Here is a 9,100-nt window from a genome sequence, read left to right as displayed (position 1 = left end):
ACTGTCAATGCGCGTTGTCCTTGTATTACTTGATGTGTCAGCAGCATTTGATACTCTATCAGTTAACAGTGCTTTTGTCGGCAAGTAACAGAAAACACAAATCAAAGTTGCTCGAGACTTTATCTACTGAACAAGAAGTCCGGAGGTAGAGCCATTTCAGGATTGGTGAATTCATGGAGTGACATCATCAGGGACCCAGGTGCTACCCATCCGTCTACATTGCCATCGTCCTCCTCTTGGCTGCCCTCTTGAGTCATGAGGCTGCCTTCCCTGGTGACTCAAGATAGCAGCCTCAGTTCTGAGTATCTCCTGCATATGACAATGTTGAGACCTAGAATATCTCTATCTGCATCCTATGTTTTTAGGTTTATTTATTTATTTTGAGAGAGAGAGGGAGAGCAGGGGAGGGTGAGAGAGAGAGAGAGAGAGAGGCAGAGAGAGGCAGAGAGAGGGAATCCCAAGCAGGTTCCACACTGTCAGTGAATTCATGAACCATGAGATCACGATCTGAGCCAAAATCAAGAGGCAGACACTTAACCGACTGAGCCACCCAGGCGCCCCTGTGTCCTCCTTTAAAAGCTGTGAGGTCTTTCCCAGAAAACCCCCAACAGATATCCCTTTGAGTCTCCTTGACCAGATTCAACTACTTGCCCATTGCAACATGACTGGCAAGTGGAGGGGAGCCCTAGGCCTCGTGTCCGGCCTACTGTTCTGTCCATACTCCCTCCAGGAGGCCTTGAACAAACTCAAGGTGTACAATACGTTGGTTTTAGTACAGTCATACAACTGTACAACCATCACCATAATCTAATTCCAGAACATTTTCATCACCCCCCAGAGGAGAAACCCTGTACCTATAAGCAGTCAATCCCAATTCTCTTTCCCTTCAGCCCATAGCAACCACTGATTTATTTTCTGTCCCCATGGATTTGCCTATTCTGGATATTTCAGAGAAATGCAAGCTTACAATAGGTGGCCTTTTGTGTTGGCTTCTTTAACTTAGCATAGTTTTTAAGGCTCATTCATGTTATAGCACGTATCGGTACTTTATTCTCTTTCTAAATTTTATGTACATATGTATTTAAATATTTATTTCCATATCATCATTTTTTATTTCTTTAAAAAAAATTTTTTTTTACCGTTTATTCATTTTAGAGACACAGAGGGTGAGCGGGGGAGGGGCAGAGAGAGAGGTTCTAGGCTCTGAGCCGATAGCACAGAGCCCGACGCAGGGCTTGAACTCATGAGCTGTGAGATAGTGACCTGAGCCACAGTCAGACGCTTAATGACTACGAGCCACCCAGGTGTCTCTCTTTCTTTTTTAAGTAGGTTTCATGCCCAGCGTGGAGCCCAATGCGGGACCTGAACTCACAACCCTGAGATCAAGACCCAAGCTGAGACCAAGAGTCGGATGCATAACTCACTGAGCCACCCAGGTGCCCCACATATCATCATTTTTTAAAAACGATGGAGTACATTTTTTTAAGTTTATTTATTTAATTTATTTTATTTTGAGAGAGCACAAGTTGAGGAGAGGCAGAGACAGAGGCAGAGAGAGACAGAGCAGAGAATCCCAAGAAGGCTCTGCACTGTAAGTGATGTGGGGCTCAAACTCACTAACCGTGAGATCATGACCTGAGCTGAAGTTGGACACTTAACCGACTGAGCCCCGCAAGCGCCCCTGGATGGACTACATTTTATTTATCCAGTGAAGTCATTCTTTCTGTTCTTTTTCTTGCATCTGGCCATCAGCATCCATTTCATCAGAAAGTCTTTTCAACCTTGCATTCAAGATATGTCCAGAACCCAGCCCCTTCCTACCTCCTCCATGCCAACTCCAGTACTGCCATACATTTCTCAACGGGCTGATTTTGCCCAAAGGGGCATTTGGCAACTTTTATTTTTTTTAAGTGTTTATTTATTTATTTTGAGAAAGAGAGAGCACGGGCAAGTGTGCAGGGGGAAGGGCAGAGAGAGAGGGAGAGAGGGAACCCCAAGTGGGCTCTACCCTGTCAGCACAGAGTCCAATGCGGGGCTCGATCTCACAAACCCTGAGATCATGACATGAACCGAAATTAAGAGTCATGTGCTTAGCTGACTGAGCCACCCAGGCACCCTGGCATTTGACAAGTTCTAGAAACATTTTTGTTGTCACCCTTGGAGAGGGTAGATCTGGGGTTGTCACAACTGGATAGATGCTACTTACGATGCATAGGACAGGCCTTCGCAACAGAGAATTATCTGGGCTAAAATGTCAATAGTGCTGAGCTCGAGAAATCACACGCAGACACACACCTCCATCCTATCTCGCTTGAACTGTGGCAGTAGTAATATCCATCAGTATTAACCAAAGCCCAGACTTCATGTGGTTACTTCCAGTTTTAACATTAATGTCTTTTTTGTTGTTGTTGTTCCAGGATCCAATCCAGGACCTCACATTCCATTTGGCAAGTGTAATTTTTTTAAGCTTATTTATTTATTTTGAGGGCGAGAGAGACAAGTGGGGGAGGGGCAGAGAGAGAGAAAGAGAGAATCCCAAGCAGGCTCCATACTGTCAGCGCAGAGTCCGACGTGGGGCTCCAACTCATGCGCCATGAGATCGTGACCTGAGCCAAAGTCGGACACTCAACCAACTGAGCCACCCAGGCCCCCCAGTAAGTGTATTTTTGAACGATTATATATGCATATAATATAACGTCTGGGAAAAATGTCTGGAAGGATCCACCACAAATTGGTAACAATGATTGTGGGTGGGAGGGAGTGGGTTCCATTTTTACTTTAGACTCTTTCCCTTCCTTCCTTCCTTCCTTCCTTCCTTCCTTCCTTCCTTCCTTCCTTTAAATACTTATTTTTGTAAGGGAGAGAGAGAATGAGAGGGAGAATCCCAAGCAGGGTCCACCCTGTCAGCACAGAGCCCTACGCGGGGCTGGGTCCCACAAATTGCAAGATCATGACCTGAGCTGAAATCACGAGTCAGATGCTTAACCAACTGAGCCACCCAGGCACCCCAGACATTTCTTTATTTTTTAAAGGTAATTTTTTTTTTAATTTTTTTTTAACGTTTATTTATTTTTGAGACAGAGAGAGACACAGCATGAACGGGGGAGGGGCAGAGAGAGAGGGAGACACAGAATCGGAAGCAAGCTTCAGGCTCTGAGCCATCAGCCCAGAGCCCGATGCGGGGCTCGAACTCGCGGACCGTGAGATCGTGACCTGAGCTGAAGTCGGACGCTTAACTGACTGAGCCACCCAGGCGCCCCTAAAGGTAATTTTTAATACCCTATAATAAAAAGCCAAAACATGGTACAAAATATCCATTTTCTTTCGCTGTAATCAAGGTCACCTATTGGCTCAAGTGGGCTGTAAATTTTATACATCATTTGACATTTAATAATGAAATAGTGGGGGTGGGGCACCTGGCTGGCTCAGTTGTGGAGGATGTGACTCTTTTCTCAGGGTTGTGAGTTCAAGCCCCATGTTGGGTGTAGAGATTACTTTAAAAAAAATCTTTAATAATGAAATAGTGAAAAGTTCCCCCCCCACCAAAATTCCCCCTTCACTTCACCCCCTGCACAAAAAACGTGCCAAATTCCAGCCCATCAGGATCTCTCGAGTCTGACTAAAGTCTGGCTGCAGAATTAAGCAGTAGAATCAGCAGCATGCGGATATGTGTGTCTGGCAAATTCCAGCTGCCCCACAATTTATGGCTGTTCTTATTCTCTATTACGTATCAGCTATTTTGTCTTCCCAGGGTGACAGGCAGAACGGAGAGTCCTATATTTTTAAAAAGATTTTATTTTATTTTTTTTAAGTAATCTCCACAGCCAACATGGGGCCTGAACCCGCAGCCCCGAGATCAAGAGTCACACACTCCACCTCCTGAGCCAGTCAGGGGCCCCAGGAAAGTCCTGTTTTTTAAGCACCTGCTGAATGTGTACTATAAACTAGTTGGGGAGATGGGCACATCAACCCTAACACTCATTCATATTGGAGTTGTTTATCTGAGCGCATCTCCCCCATATACACACTGGGTGTTATTAACTCTAAAGTATCAGAGAGACAGTAAGGTGTAGACAGAAGAACAGGAACTGGAGTCCAGTAGAGCTGGGATTGAATCTTGGTTTGGCCTTGACTGGCTGTGTGACCTTGGGCACAACTTCTCCGACTGCTTGTTTGCTCATCTGTAAAAATGGGGCCAATAATGCTTCTGTAGATGGGTATGAGGATGAGGGCCCTTAGTCTAGTCCCGGCGTATGGTGAGTCAGTGATAAATGGTAGATTATTGTAGTTATTTTTATCACTTATGCAAATGTCCTAAAAAGTCACTTTTCCTTTTTTAAAAAAAATTTTTTAACATTCATTTATTATTGAGAGACAGAGAGAGACAGAGCATGAGGATGGGAGGGGCAGAGAGAGGAGGAGACACAGAATCCGAAGCAGGTTCCAGGCTCTGAGCTGGCTGACAGCTCAGAGCCCGATGCGGGGCTGGAACTCACAAACCTCGAGATCATGACCTGAGCCGAAGGCGGTCGCTCAACTGGCTTAGCCACCCGGCACTCCAAAAGTCACTTCTCTTAAATGGTGTGTGCTTTTTTCCTTAGGAGGGGGCGGGGGAGGGGAGGGGAGAGTAGTGGGAGTCAGGTTAACAAATACCCCTCCATCTCACTCCGTCCTGAGAGGTTATAGTTCCTTCCACAGATTTTAAAGTTTTGTTCTTACACATTCAGCTCCTCCATTGATCTAGAATTCATTTTTATGTGTGAAGTTGAAATCCAGTTTTTTTCCCCATATGGATAATGACTGTCATAGCTCCTTTTATTAAGTTGTCCATCTGTCCCCTCTGTCATGTGTCATATTTCACATATGCAAGTGGCTGTTTCTGGGCTCACTCATCTATTCCACTGCTGTTGTTTTTCTGTCCTAACAGCACCCCATTTAAATTACCATGGCTCTAGAATATGTCTTCATAGCTGCAAAAGTGTGTCTTTCATATTGTTCTTTTTCTTCAAAAGACTTGATTTCTTTCAGGGTGCCCTGGTGGCTCCATTGGTTGAGCGTCCGACTTCAGCTCAGGTCATGATCTCACGGTCCATGAGTTCGAGCCCCGCATCGGGTTCTGTGCTGACAGCTCAGAGCCTGGAGCCTGCTTTGGAATCTGTCTCCTTCTCTCACACTCCTCCCCTGCTCATGCTCTGTATCTCTCTCTCTCGAAATAAATAATAAAAACAGTTAAAAAATTTTTTTAAAACGTCTTGATTTCTTTGGTCCTTAGCCCTTCCATATAAATTTTAGAATCAGTTTGTCAAGTTCTGTACACCGTACACACACACACACACACACACACGCACACTCACACACACACACACACACACACACACACAACCTGTTGGGATTTTGATAGAGATTATCGATTAACTTTCGAAGAATTGATATCTTTATGATAAATGTGTTTCCCATTCACAAATATGGAATATCTCTCATTGCATTTTGATATCCTTTGATGACTTTCAATAAAGTTTCATAAAGTCATTCCTCAAAGATCTTGCACGATGGGGCGCCTGGGTGGTTCAGTCATTTAAGCGCCTGACTCTTGATTTCAGCTCAGGTCATGATGTCACAGGTTGTGAGTTCAAGCCCCACATTGGGCTCTGTGCTAACAGTGCAGAGCCTTCTTGGGATTCTCTCTCTCCCTCTCTCTCTGCCCCTCCCCCACTGGTGCATGTGTGCACACACACACACTCTCTCTCTCTCAAAATAAATTTTAAAAAAATTTCAAAAAAGATCTTGCACATTTTTTGTTGGTATGTTTTATGCCCAGTAACCTCATATTTTATTTCAGCAATTGCTTTTGAAAACTAGTTAAAAGCCTTCTTCTGAAATTGGATCCCATTGACTTCTCTTTCCCTTGAAACTGACCTAGAGGGGGCTTATTTTTCACTTTTCATCTTGAAATCCTGTTTACCCTTTACCCTGATTTAGCAAATATGAATATTTTGCTGCATACACTTCTCTGTATCCCTTTATATTTGTATGTGTATATATGTACAAAGACGTGTATACACACATGCACATGCGTGTATACACGCACATATATGTATACACATACAAGGGTATGCACACGCATACATATACATACTTTTCCCCCAAAACCGGGCATCATCACCTCACATCAGAAGGCACACGATGTCAGTTTATCCCACTAGTGGGACAATTTTTTTCCCACTAATTGTTAACTTTGACAATGTGGCTAAAGTGGTGTCTGCCATATTTATTCACCATGAAGTAACCACTTATTCCTTTGTAATTAATACAGAATCTTAAGGGAAAAATTTTGAGACTGTGCAAAGCTTCCATCCACTGTTTTTTTTCCCCCGTGTTGTTTTTATTGTGTCAAAATGTACATAAAATTTACCATTTGGGGACACCTGGCTGGCTCAGTCAGTGAGGCATGCAACTCTTGATCTCGGGGTTGTAAGTTGGAGCCCCACATTGGGTATAGAGTTTACTTAAAAATAAAATCTTTCTAGGGGCGCCTGGGTGGCTCAGTGGGTTGAGCGCTCGATCAACACACTCGATCAGAGAGCTCGATCTCATGAAACCCATGAGATTATGATCTGAGCTGAAATCAAGAGTCACCTGACCCACCCAGATGCCCCACTGATGGTCATTTCTAAACTATCATTCTTCTTATGATTGTTAGTTGGCATTCTACTGTAAGGAAGTTACTTCCCTTTTCTGGAAAAATTTTCCCATGTATGTGTATTTATGGATCATCAGAATTGGATGCTCATGGATTCTTACTTTATTCGATGTGGAGTCCCCAATTTGGCCAGTGGGATTCCCCTCCCCCCACCATTCAATTTGGCTTGTATCCTTTTTTAAATTTATTTTTAAATGTTTATTTATTTTTGAGAGAGAGAGAGAGTGCGCGCGTGCACACACAAGTGGGGGAGGGGTGGAGACAGAGAGGGACAGAGGACGAAGCAGGCTCTGTGATGACAGCAGCAAACCTGATGTGGGGCTCGAACTCACAAACCTCAAGATCATGACCCGAGCCGAAGTTGGATGCTCAACCAACTGAGCCACCCAGGCACCTCCTTGTTTGTGTCCTTTTGACAGGTCCTCATCATTTTGTGAGTTTTTGCCATAACAGGATATTCCAGATTGACCTTGTACTTTGCTGGCTCTAGTCCTGCAATCAGCCAGTCTTTTAAGGAGCCCTAGGTCCCCCTGTTAGAGAGGAATTGTATTTAGAAACCAGTATCTGGGGGTGCCTGGGTGGCTTAGTGAAGTGTCCAGTTTGCGAATCTGAGCCCTGTGTTGGGCTCCGTTCTGACATCATGGAGCCTGCTTGGGATTCTCTCTCTCTGTCCCTCCCCTGCTTGCCCATGCCTGCACTCTCTCTCTCAAAAGACATAAACACTTTTTTTTTTTTTTTTAAAGAAAAGAAACCAATATCTGGCCTCTACCAAATTGTAAGGAAAATGCTCTGGGCTGGTGGCCGTGCCTTTGGTGAATTCTGGCCACCAGATGGCAGCACTTCTCAGAAAATGCGAAAGACCCAGAATCTGGACTGGCCACGCTCCCCGCTGGGAATGTTTTTGGTCATCTTTCTGGAAAGGGAAAACACAACCTTACTACCACCTCATGTGCATACAGACTCCTCACACCCTCACCAATTTCTTCATGTCTTATTTGTTTGTAAACTCTAAGCCCAACGTGGGGGGGGCTCCAACCCATGACCCCAAAATCAAGAGTCACATGCTCCACTGAGGCAAGTGCCCTATGTCCTTCTATCCTGAAGCTTTCTAAAAGGGGTTAGCTCCAGGGCAGAGAGGGAGAGGGGACAGATCCCAGGCTTCAGGGAGGCCCTGATCTCTAGTCCCCAGCCCACCCCACCCTATTTCCAGCACAATCCACAAACACAGCTGTGGGCAATAAGCATGGAGAGGCCCCTCCCCCTGAGGGCCGCCACTCCTAAGACACAATGTCTCCAACTAGCTGTTCCTTGGGGCCTCAGGCTACAGCTGGCTCCCTCCCTCTGGGACTGGGTAGGTAAATTAAAAAGAAAACTACAGGCCCAAAATGGCACCACTTGTGTTAAGGCAAGACTTATACCTAACCTACCTGCAGTTTCAACCCCTCAGAAAGGTAACCTTTAACCAGCCAACATAGGAATTTCCTGCACTAGTTTAAGTACTTGGAACTTTACTGAAAGACCACCTTCCGTTCACCCTAGGAGGGCAACCTTGACTAAAACAATGAATTCTTTCATAATAATTTCCTTTATGTCACTCCCTCTTTATTTTTTTAAATTATATTTTCTTTAAAAAAATATTTTTAATGTTTACTTCTTTTTTTGGGGGGTGGGGTGGGGAAGGGGCAGAGAGAGAGGGAGACACAGAATCCGAAGCAGGATCCAGGTTTTGAGCTGCCAGCTCAGAGCCCAACACAGGGCTCGAACCTAAAAACCGTGAGATCAAGACCTGAGCCGAAGTCGATGGCTCAACCGACTGAGCCACCCAGGCACCCCCTCCCTCTTTATTTTATTTTTAATTTTATTGGTTTTTGAGAGAGAGAGAGAGCATGAGCCTCAGCACCTTCCATGGCCTCCCCTGCCCACACAGCAAAGTCTGGCATCTTAGCCAGACACTTTCAGGTCTCCGCCCCACCCACCTCCCCAGCCCCCCCAACAGCCACCAGGGATCCGAGGCTCCGGCAACTCTGAGTTCCTAGGCTTTTCTCCCAAGCCTCTCCTGTGCCCTCTCTTCACCTCTGTTCACCCAGCTGCCTCTGCCGGAACGGACCTCCCCTTCTATCACCCATAAAATTGGGCAAGAGCCCCTAAAATTACCTGGTCTTTTTTTTTTTTTTTTCCTGGTCTCTTAATGATGCTTCCTGTTCTCTCACTTGGAATAAGCTCCCTGCCACGCCCTGATTAGTTCTCCCGACCCTTCCGGCCATGAAGGCCTTTCTCCTGGTCTCCCCCATCGACCTGGCGCAGCTCTTAACTCCCTCGCAGGGCTGGCAAAAGGATAGACACGTGGGCGTAGGGGCGGGGCAAGACGTGACTGAATAGGCTGCCAGCCCACGCTTCTCA

Source organism: Panthera leo, chromosome E3 (genome assembly GCF_018350215.1).
Source record: "Panthera leo isolate Ple1 chromosome E3, P.leo_Ple1_pat1.1, whole genome shotgun sequence".
In the NCBI taxonomy this organism is placed as follows: domain Eukaryota; kingdom Metazoa; phylum Chordata; class Mammalia; order Carnivora; family Felidae; genus Panthera; species Panthera leo.
This window is presented reverse-complemented; position numbering follows the sequence as displayed.